Raw genomic sequence first — 11,647 nt, forward strand, 5'->3', positions numbered from 1 at the left:
ATCAATTTGACATCCACTGTCGATACCACTTACTACTTCATGAGTATAAAGAGCTATGTGTGTTTCACAAGAACGATGTTTAATGAATCCGTGCTGACTATTTTTCAATTAATCGTTTTCTTCGACGTAATTCATAATTTTCGAACACAGTATATGTTCCAAAACCCTACTGCAAATCGACGTTAGTCATATGGGCCTGTAATTCAGCGGATTACTCCTATTTCCCTTTTTGGGTATTGGTGTGACTTGAGCAATTTTCCAGTCTTTAGGTACGTATCTTTCTATGAGTGAGCGGTTGTATATAATTGCTAAATGTGGAACTCTAGTATCAGCATACTCTGAAAGTAATCTGGGTGGTATACAATCTGGAGCGGAGGCTATGTGTTTTTTAAGTGATGTAAGCTGCTTTGCTACATCGAGGATCTCTACTTCTATGTTTCTCATGTTTGCAATTGTTCTTGATTGGAATTCAGGAAAATTTACTTCGTCTTCTTTGGTGAAGGAGTTTCAGAAAACCGTGTTTAATAACTCTGCATTTGTGGCATTGTCATCAGTGACTTCACCGTTGTTAACGCACAGTGAAGGTATTGATTACGTCTTGCCCCTGGTGTGCTTTATTTATTAGCAGAATCTCTTTGGGTTTCCTGCCAGACTCCGAGACAGAGTTTCGTTGTGGAAATTATTAAAAGCATCTTGCATTTAAGCTCGAGCCGTATTTCGAACTTCTGCAAAACTTTAGAAATCTTTGGGATTTTGCGTTCTTTTAAATTTGACATGCTTCTTTCGCTCCTTCTGCAACAGCGATGTAACCCGTTTTGTGTACCATTGGGAATCAGTACTATCACTTATTAATTTATGTGATATAAATTTCTCATTTGTCGTCAATAATATCTCTTTGAAATCATTCCACTTCTTTTCTACGCTTACATGATCAGATCGGAAGGAGTGGAGACTCTTTCTTAAAAAGGCATTAAGAGCATTTTCATCAGCGTTTTTAAGCAGATGTACTTTTCGTTTCTTTTTTACGGTTGTGGGATTTACGGTATTCAGCCTAGCAGCAATTGCCTTGTGGTCGCTAATTCATGTACCCATCATGATACTCCCTGTGTACCCAGGATTATTGGTTGCTAAGAGGTCAAGTATGCTTTCGTAACCATTTGCGTTTCGAGTGGGCTCATGAACTAAGCGTTCAAAATAATTATCCGAGAAAGCATTCAGTACAATTTCGGATGATGTTTTATGCCTTCCGTCGACTTTAAACATATAATTTTTCATCACGTCAAGGTTATATTGAAGTCACCACCGACTATAATTGTATGAGTGGGGTATCTATCTGAAATGAGACTCAAGTTTTCTTTGAACTGTTCAGCAACTATATCTTCTGAGTCGGGGGAACGGTAAAACGACCCAATTAATATTTTAGTTCTGTTGTCAAGTATAACAACGTGCCATACTACTTTGCAGGATCTATCTGTTTCAATTTGACTACAAGGTAAACTAATTCTGACAGAAATAAACACTCCACCACCAACTACATTTAATCTATCGTTTCTGAACACTGTTAGGTCGTTTGAAAAAAATTCAGCTGAACTTATTTCCGGCTTGAACCAGCTTTCCATACCTATAAGTACTTCAGCTTCTGTGCTTTCTATAAGGGCTTGAACCTCTGGTTCTTTCGCAACACCGCTCTGACAATTTACAACTACGATACCGATTGTTGCTACAACTACCTTGCTATGTTTTACCTGCCCCCTTTTAGACGGACGTCCTTTCCGAGGTTTCCTGAGACCCTTTAACCCAAAAAACCGACCAGTCTCTTACACACAGCTCGCGCTACCCGTGTATTCGCTTCCTGTGTGTAGTGGACCCCCGACCTATTAAGCGGAAACTGGAAACCCACCACCCGAAGGCGCCTTCTCACTCTTCTACAACTACTCCAATTGCATCCTCCTCGTTATTTTACCGGTTTACTGCTCTCGAATCGTATAAAGGAACTGTAATGTGTGTTACCACTACATCGAGTGCATCATGCCATATTTGTTTACTATCAGTGTTAATTGCCTGTCTGTGCCCCATGACTGGTTCCCTCTAATTCCTTCAGTGTTTTTGAACGAAGTTTTGGGTTCCGATTTTACTGTGTGAAATGATATAATCAATAACCTAAAGCTTCCGACATAAATATTAACGACCGTGTAACCCTACCAAAGCTGTTGATAATCCGAATGGATTCCATCTGCGGAGAAACGTGTAGCAAAATCACACAATTGGTCTAATACGAATTAAGGCCATATTTTACTTAGAAGCCAATATGCGAAACTAATAGATTCCGAAATTCAACGGTAACGGGCTCCAGCTGGTCGTTCTTATATATTGCCTTCTGCATCTCATGGATAAATAGAGTGAATTGAATGTTCTTAGTGGGTTGCTGGTCAATAGAAACAATCGAAAAATTAGGCCTCCTAAACGGTGATAATAAGGAAGTACACAAGTGGTAGTTACGTATCAGACTAACATCAGTAATCTAGGTCTGCTGTTATACACATTTTCGGCAACCCTTCTCGAGGACTTGTGCCTCTTTCCAAACAGTTGCAGCTCTGAATCTCTCCACCGACATACGAAGACCTGCTGACAGAAGGAGAGCAATACCCTGTGCAGATTTTACACGTATACCATAGAGTCCAAACGGTTAAAATTGCTCTAAGCACTATGGGACTTAACATGTGAGGTCATCAGTCCCCTAGACGTAGAACTATTTAAACCTAACTAGCCTAAGGACGTCACACACATCAATGCCCGAGGCAGGATTCGAACCTACGACCGTATCAGCAGCGCGCTTCCGGACTGAAGCGTCTAGAACCGCTCGGTCACAAGGCTGGCCATAGAGTCCAGCCGGTGTAGATGACTTGATATTATATTCCATGATAAGCCATTTCAACATTTATCATTTCAGCGGACGTTCGTAGTTTGAAGGGAGCAATCACGTTACAGCCTAGCGCAGTGAAATACACTGATGGCCCAAAGCATTATGACTACCTGCTTAATAGCATTTTTGTGTGCCTGTGGAACGTAATAAATCAGTCATTCTGCGTATCAGGGATCGGGAGGTTGTTGGTAGATTTGTGGAGATGTCTACGCACAGATCAGGTAATTCGCGGAAGTAACGGGCGGCTAATTTTCGTACGTGGCGATGGCGCTCGGTGGCGAACCAGATGTGTTCAATGTAATATACATCAGGCGAGTATGTCGCCGAGTCATCAACGTGAGTTTATTATATTGCTCCAAGACAAGAGCTATCATGCTGCTTAACGATGACATCGCCGTCAGGGGAGACATATAGCATGGAGGGAAGCAGAGGGCTCGCAGCTGTCAGTGTGTCTACGATTATTACCACAGGACACTTGCGGGAGCAGGAGAATGTCTCCCATAGAATAATACTGCTCCCACCAGCCTTCGTCCGTGGAGCTGAGCAGTTTCGAGCCGCCGTTCAACTCGATGACCACGTTTGTGGAGACGACCATCGACTTAGTGCAGTAAAAACGTAATCTAACAAAAGAGCCGACACGTGTCCATTGATCGACGTTCGAATCCCGATGGTCCCGTGTCCACTGCTATCGTAATTGGCGATATCGTCGGGTCAACATGTGAACACGTAGGAGCGGTTTCCTGCGGAGCTCCGTATTCAACACCGTACGTGAACGGTGTGGTATCAAACACCTGTGCAGGCATCGCCAGTTTGCTCTTTCGGAATATATGTAACAAAATCACCATCTAACCTTCTTTGCAGATCAGACAAGCCTGTGACCCCCACGTTCCGTGAATAGCCTTGGACGTCCAACCATTTAACGCCTATGGTAGTTTCACTGTCCTTCTACCTCTTTCCACTGATGCTCACGAGTGTATCATGTGAACATTCGACCAGCTTCTCCGTTTTCCAGGTACTCGTTCACAGTTTCTGCGTAATAATAATACTCCTTTGCCGTCATGGCAACTTGCACGATCTCCACAGGACCCATGGATGCCCACGTAAATGTTCGCCAGAGCATAATGGACTTGTCGGGAAATTGTCTCCATTGCGGAGTACAGGTGTCAAGGAGCTGGAAGACGACGGATTCGCATCTCCTCCCATCAGTATGATGGAGAAGGTGTCGGTATTCATTAAACTTGCAACACTCTGCCACTGCGCCAACGTACAGTGCAGATGGTCACACGTGTATTTCAATCGTAGGTGCCGACGTCGTGGTGTTAACATTGGCAGGGTTAAAATTGGCAAATGTGTGGGTCGTCGGCTGCGGAGGCCCTTCGTTAGGAGTGTTCGATGCTCTGTGTGTTCAGATGCACTAGTATTCTGCGTAGCATTAAAATCTGATGTTATTTCCGTCAAAGCTCGCCGTCTGTCGTATTTTACCAGTCTGCTCAGCCTACGAAGTCCGACACCTTCATTGATGGGTGGCCGCGCATGCGTAAAGTCTGGACGTGGTTTCACCTTGGTTTCGCCACGTGTTGAAGAGACTCACCACAGCACTCCTCGAACACCCGTCGACTCGTGCAACTTCCGAAATGCCCGTGCCGAGCCTCCGGATCTTCACATTCCGCCCTCGGTCATAGATAGATCGCCCACTTTTCCCACTCTAGAAACGGACAGCACACTCAGTGGTCCTCTATGCACCATGCGTGTTTCTGACTAGCAGTCATTCCTCTCAAGGTGACGCTTCTGTCGCCTGGACGGAGTTATACGGATGATAGCTTGGTGGTCATAACGTTGTGGCTGATGAACGGATGGCTTCTGTGCATTACTTGGATGCAAACAGTACATGAGAAGAATAAATGTTATTCGCAATTAAATCTAATTATAGATACAACAAAATTACCTATATTTAATACTGAGAAATCTTACTTTACAAACAATAACATTGTTGCATGCGTTACTGACGTGGTACCATTAATGGTAGGTCGCTGTCGTGGATTTGGTGCTTATTCGAAGGACGAAGAGCCAAATGTCTTCTGTACCGATTGTGTGGTGGACTGACATATTTTAGGAAACCACCTAACTACAAGTCTACTTTCATCGTTAACTACAATTATTCGAGTTCTATATAAGTTAAAGTCCAATTGAAAATTGATAGTGTGTTTCGACAGCTTTGCCTGGGCAGTAATGAAGATTTTACTACTTTACTTTTGCACACGAATTTCGGTGACTGTAATAGAGTATATCTCTAGCGTTAAATGGCACTGTCATATTTTCTGAAAGTAATCATGAGAGCAAACTGTGTCGCCAGTTAATGCCTTTCATTTCGCAGATACTTACAATAGATTTAATGACGTATATCTGCAGCTTCAACGGGCTAATAAAACCCTTATAGGATTCTAAAGTATTGTGTCATTATTTATTAGCAAACCTAAACTATTTGGATGCAACATATTTGAGAGGGAATTTTATCACTTTACTGAATTATCGTCTAGGAGCACTTATAGTTGCTCTCAGCCCACTTGCGTAGCGCTACTGACCACGCTATTAAAATCATTCTCGACTCGAACTCTGATTTAGGCAGGCGCAGCGGCGGCCGGTATGTACTTTCACTGGCTGGAGGGCGAGAGGCGTATCGCATTCAAAATTTGCTGCTTGTAGCCTATATTAACGGCGTGCAATCCTCCACTGAGGCATGTCAGTGCTTGGATAGTGGAGCGTGTTTTCAATACACTGAGGCGCCAATGAAACTGGAATAGGCATACGTGTTCAAATTCAGAGAGATGTAAACAGGCAGAATACGGCGATGCGGTCCGTAACACCTGTATAAGACAACCAATGTCTGGCGCTGCCGCTGCAATGGCAAGTTATCAACATTTAAGTGAGTCTGAAAGTGGTGTTACAGTCGGCGCACGAGCGATAGCACACAGCATCTCCGAGCTAGCGATGAAGTGGGGATTTTCCTGTACGACCATTTCGCGACTGTACCGCAAATATGAGGAATCCAGTAAAACATCAAATCTCCGACATCGCTGCTCTCGGAAAAAGGTCCTGGAAGAACGGGACCAACGACGACTGAAGAGAATCGTTCAACTTGACAGAAGTGCATCCCTTCTGCAAATTTCTGAAGTTTTCAATGCTGGGCCATCAACAAGTGCCGTCCGTGGTGGCCGAGCGATTCTAGGCGCTACAGTCTGGAACCGCGCGACCTCTACGGTCGCAGGTTCAAATCCTGCCTCGGGCATGGATGTGTGTGATGTCCTTAGGTTGGTCAGGTTTAAGTAGTTCTAAGTTCTAGGGGACTGATGACTTCAGAAGTTAAGTCCCATAGTGCTCAGAGCCATTTGAACCATCACGTGTCATCGTGCGAACCGTTGAACGAAATATCATCAATATGTGGTTTCGGAGGCGAAGGTCCACTTATGTACCCTTGATGACCGCACGACAGGATACTTTAAACCTCGCCCGGGGCCCGTCAAGACCAAAACTGGACTGTTGATGAGTGGAAACATATTGCCTGGTCGGAAGAGTCTCATTTCAAATTGTATCGAATGGATGGACGTATACGGTCACGGAGACAACCTCATGAATTCATGGACCCTGCATGTCAGCAGGGGACTGTTCAAGCTGGTGGCAGCTCTAAATGGTTTCGGTCATTTGCAGTTGGAATGAGATGGGATCCCTGATAAGTCTAAATTCGACTCTGACAGGTGACACATACGTAAACATCCTGTCTGATTACCTGATTAGTTGCATCCATTCAAGTCCATTGTGCACTCCGACGGACTTGGGCATTTCCAGCAGGACAATGCGAAACCCCACACGTCCATAATTCCTACAGAATGGCTCCAGGATCACTCTTCTGAGTTTAAACGCTTTCGCTGGCCACGTAACTCCCCAGACATGAACATTAATGAGCATATCTGGGATGCCTTGCAACGTGCTGTTCAGAAGAGATCTCTGACCCCCCCCCCCCCCCCGGCCCCTGACACTAACGGATTTATGGGCAGCCCTGTAGGATTGTTGATGTCAATTCACTCCAGCACTACTTCAGACATTATTCGAGTCCATTTCACGTCGTACTGTAGCGGTTGTTCCTGCTCGCGGAGCCCTACATGATATTAGGCAGATGTATCAGTTTCTGTCGCTCTTCAGTATATTAGTCGATAGGTTATTAAGCGAGGTAACTACCTCAACGTAAACTGGATATGGGAAAAGGTTTGAAGTTTGCACTGTTTACAAACTTCTGCTTTCACATGTACTGAAACAGACATAATGATACACCATCGTTCGGTACAGCTAAGTGATAACTACTAGAATTCTACTACGTTTTACTGTTAATAACGACGTAAAACCAAGTTAACACAACCTATCAAAGTAACATGAGAGATATCCTCGGTTTGAAGGCAAACTCTAGAATTGGAAACAGAACTCTCCTAACTCCATCTCGTTGTTGTATTCTTTATGACAGATAAATTATGTGCAACAGGTCACTGTGTCTAATTGAGATACAGGACATTCGTGTCAAACAGGGTGCAGTTTAATTTATGAATAATTCATGTACGTATCTTTCTGTAGGTTACAGCGATTGCGTTTTCGTTGTATCCAGAAACCACTGAACGAGAGAGCGCAGGTAAAGCTGGAATAATTTATTCTCTATTTGACAGCTCTGGTAGAATGAATACGAATGAAATGTTAGTGCAAAGAATTTTTAAAATAAGCGTGTGATATAAATTCGAATAAACTATTTATCCCACCTCTGTAGGCCCTGAATGTGGTCTGGAAATTGAGTTTAGTAAACGAAAACAGCAGTGGAATTCCAGTATGCGATGCAGGAAAATTCAGTATTCGAGAAATAAATTCATATTGAATTTTTTTGTGTTACATTATTACGAAAGATTGTTAAGTCACTATGAGATTATGAAAGCACTATAGTCTTGATAACAAAATGAAAAAGTGCGCAAGAAGAAAAATTACTCTTATTGCTTTGGTTACAAATTTTTAATGAGTTCTTGTCTATTTCTGGAAAATAGCCTGTTTACTGTCATTAGAATATTAGGAACTTCCGTGCAGTATCGTAAAAATCACGTCTTATGCTATGTGTCACTGGCATTGGCGCCATATTTAACTGCTGTTGACGAAAGGTGCACAGACTTCCTCCAAAACGATTAACGTTAACCTGTTTAATTCTGTCGTACATTTCTCTTAGCCACTTACTGCAAGTCACAAAATAATTAAATCTAGAGAGGTAGTATAAGAACAGGACAAACATTTTGTTCTTTTTTTTTTAAGGTTTTCATGTCCTTCAAGTAGAGTACATCTGCTAACTATCACTACAATTTGTGGTAGTACGAGCGGAAAAATGTCTAATTTGTAAACATTATCATACACTGTACGTGCGAAACAAACATCATTAACTTCGAATAGTAAAGGAATACTAACAAATTCGTAAGAAGTAACAGTATCCAGAAGTTAGAAGAATTAAGGAAACATCTCTTGTTCTGCAAACAATGAATTATCATGTTAAGTGAACCAATAATTTATATCAATACAGTGAGTTTGACTACATAACCACCACAGATTGATGCCAACAGCTGTCAAACTTCGGCGCAGAGGCACGCACGCCCACCTTCGGCAACCAACGTTGTTACGAAATTACAAGGCGCCACCTATCCATTACGACGGATTCACTACGTTGTATCTCGGACGCCTATACAACAATACGCAGAGTCTGACGGCGTATGATCAGCATCCGACCACTTGGCAGAAGGGCATGTTATCGACGACCGATGTTGTGCGGACAACGACCATGGGCTCTGGTGAATCATCGTTACGCAATCATTACCTGCTGGTGATGCCATCAACGTCAGACAGAGTTATTTAATGAGATCGATTGTCGTATAGTTCTACATTTAGCATTGTTGGGGCCGAAAGTTTGAATTTAAAAAGATCGATGCGCGAAGCATACAACCTCCACCGTCGCACCTTCGCGAAAGATCTTGCCGAGATCTTGCCGAGAACCCGCTAAGGGGGTACAAGTTTCCTGTTTAGCCATTTGTCAATCAGTCTCGTGTGGCAATAGGAGACATCGAACCGAAAGCTGAAGTTTTAAATTTCACGTTTAAAAAATCATTCACGTTTGACCGTCGCACAAAGTCCCATATGGAGGACACAGAAAAAGAGATGAGATGCAAGTAAAAGAGCTGGAAAGAAAGAAGTCGCCAGGTCTTAATGAAATTGCTGTTAGGTTTCACAGAGAGTTCTTTCCGACACTAGCCCCTTGGTTAGCTTGCTCGTATAGAGATTATCATTCCCAGCGCAGTCCCAGGCCATCTTGGGAAAGTGAAGGGACTATGCATTTACGGAGGCTGAAGAACGGATCCGCAAAACTACAGGTGGATATCTGCAAAAATCGAAGTTCGAACACAATTTTTCTTGGATAGAATAGCTTCTATCTGTCAGTCAGCTTTCATGCAGAAAGCATCAGTCGTGAGAAATTCAGCTTGCTCTTTTCTCATACGATGCCCTGCGAAATAGTGATGGCAGACAACAGGCAGATCCCACATTCCTAGATTTCAGGAAAATATTGGACACAATTACAGACTGTCGATGAAGGCTGGAGGATTCTGTGTAGATAGATACGTGAGAGTGTCGAAGACTCCCTAAGTAACAGACCGCACGGCGTTGTTTCAGACGGCGAGTATCAGAGACAAGGGTACCGTCAATAGTACCTTAGGGAAATCTGATACACCGCTCGTAATAGTCGTGCGGTTTGAGGAGCCTTGTCACGGATACGCGGTTTCTCTTGCCGAAGGTTCGAGTCCTCCCTCGGGCATGTGTGTGTGTGTGTGTGTGTGTGTGTGTGTTGTTCCTAGCATAAATTACACTCCTGGAAATTGAAATGAGAACACAGTGAATTCATTGTCCCAGGAAGGGGAAACTTTATTTACACATTCCTGGGGTCAGATACATCACATGATCACACTGACAGAACCACAGGCACATAGACACAGGCAACAGAGCATGCACAATGTCGGCACTAGTACAGTGTATATCCACCTTTCGCAGCAATGCAGGCTGCTATTCTCCCATGGAGACGATCGAAGAGATGCTGGATGTAGTCCTGTGGAACGGCTTGCCATGCCATTTCCACCTGGCGCCTCAGTTGGACCAGCGTTCGTGCTGGACGTGCAGACCGCGTGAGACGACGCTTCATCCAGTCCCAAACATGCTCAATGGGGGACAGATCCGGAGATCTTGCTGGCCAGGGTAGTTGACTTACACCTTCTAGAGCACGTTGGGTGGCACGGGATACATGCGGACGTGCATTGTCCTGTTGGAACAGCAAGTTCCCTTGCCGGTCTAGGAATGGTAGAACGATGGGTTCGATGACGGTTTGGATGTACCGTGCACTATTCAGTGTCCCCTCGACGATCGCCAGTGGCGTACGGCCAGTGTAGGAGTTCGCTCCCCACACCATGATGCCGGGTGTTGGCCCTGTGTGCCTCGGTCGTATGCAGTCCTGATTGTGGCGCTCACCTGCACGGCGCCAAACACGCATACGACCATCATTGGCACCAAGGCAGAAGCGACTCTCATCGCTGAAGACGACACGTCTCCATTCGTCCCTCCATTCACGCCTGTCGCGACGCGCCTGGAGGCGGGCTGCACGATGTTGGGGCGTGAGCGGAAGACGGCCTAACGGTGTGCGGGACCGTAGCCCAGCGTCATGGAGACGGTTGCGAATGGTCCTCGCCGATACCCCAGGAGCAACAGTGTCCCTAATTTGCTGGGAAGTGGCGGTGCGGTCCCCTACGGCACTGCGTAGGATCCTACGGTCTTGGCGTGCATCCGTGCGTCGCTGCGGTCCGGTCCCAGGTCGACGGGCACGTGCACCTTCCGCCGACCACTGGCGACAACATCGATGTACTGTGGAGACCTCACGCCCCACGTGTTGAGCAATTCGGCGGTACGTCCACCCGGCCTCCCGCATGCCCACTATACGCCTTCGCTCAAAGTCCGTCAACTGCACATACGGTTCACGTCCACGCTGTCGCGGCATGCTACCAGTGTTAAAGACCTTGATGGAGCTCCGTATGCCACGGCAAACTGGCTGACACTGACGGCGGCGGTGCACAAATGCTGCGCAGCTAGCGCCATTCGACGGCCAACACCGCGGGTCCTGGTGTGTCCGCTGTGCCGTGCGTGTGATCATTGCTTGTACAGCCCTCTCGCAGTGTCCGGAGCAAGTATGGTGGGTCTGACACACCGGTGTCAATGTGTTCTTTTTTCCATTTCCAGGAGTGTAGTTTAAGTAGTTTGTAAGTCTAGGGACCGATGGTCTCAGCAGTTTGGTACCTTAAGAATTCACACACATTTGAACATTTGAAATCAGGTACGATCACTCTTGATCTCTGTATACACAGACAATCTGATGGCTATGGTGAGCAGTTTCCTGATGACACTGCAGTGTATTGGAAATTGTTCTCGTTCTGTGACTGCACAGGATACAGAATGACTTAGACACACATTCTATTTGGTGTGATGAACGGCATCTTGCTCCAAATGTGGAAAATCAAGTTAATGCAGATGAGCAGGAAAAATAATCCTGTAGTATTCGCAGACAGTATTAGTGGAGTGCTGCTTGACCCAGTCACGTGGATTAGATATCAAGGCATGACG

The sequence above is a fragment of the Schistocerca nitens genome, chromosome 4 (assembly GCF_023898315.1).
Source record: "Schistocerca nitens isolate TAMUIC-IGC-003100 chromosome 4, iqSchNite1.1, whole genome shotgun sequence".
Classification (NCBI taxonomy): domain Eukaryota; kingdom Metazoa; phylum Arthropoda; class Insecta; order Orthoptera; family Acrididae; genus Schistocerca; species Schistocerca nitens.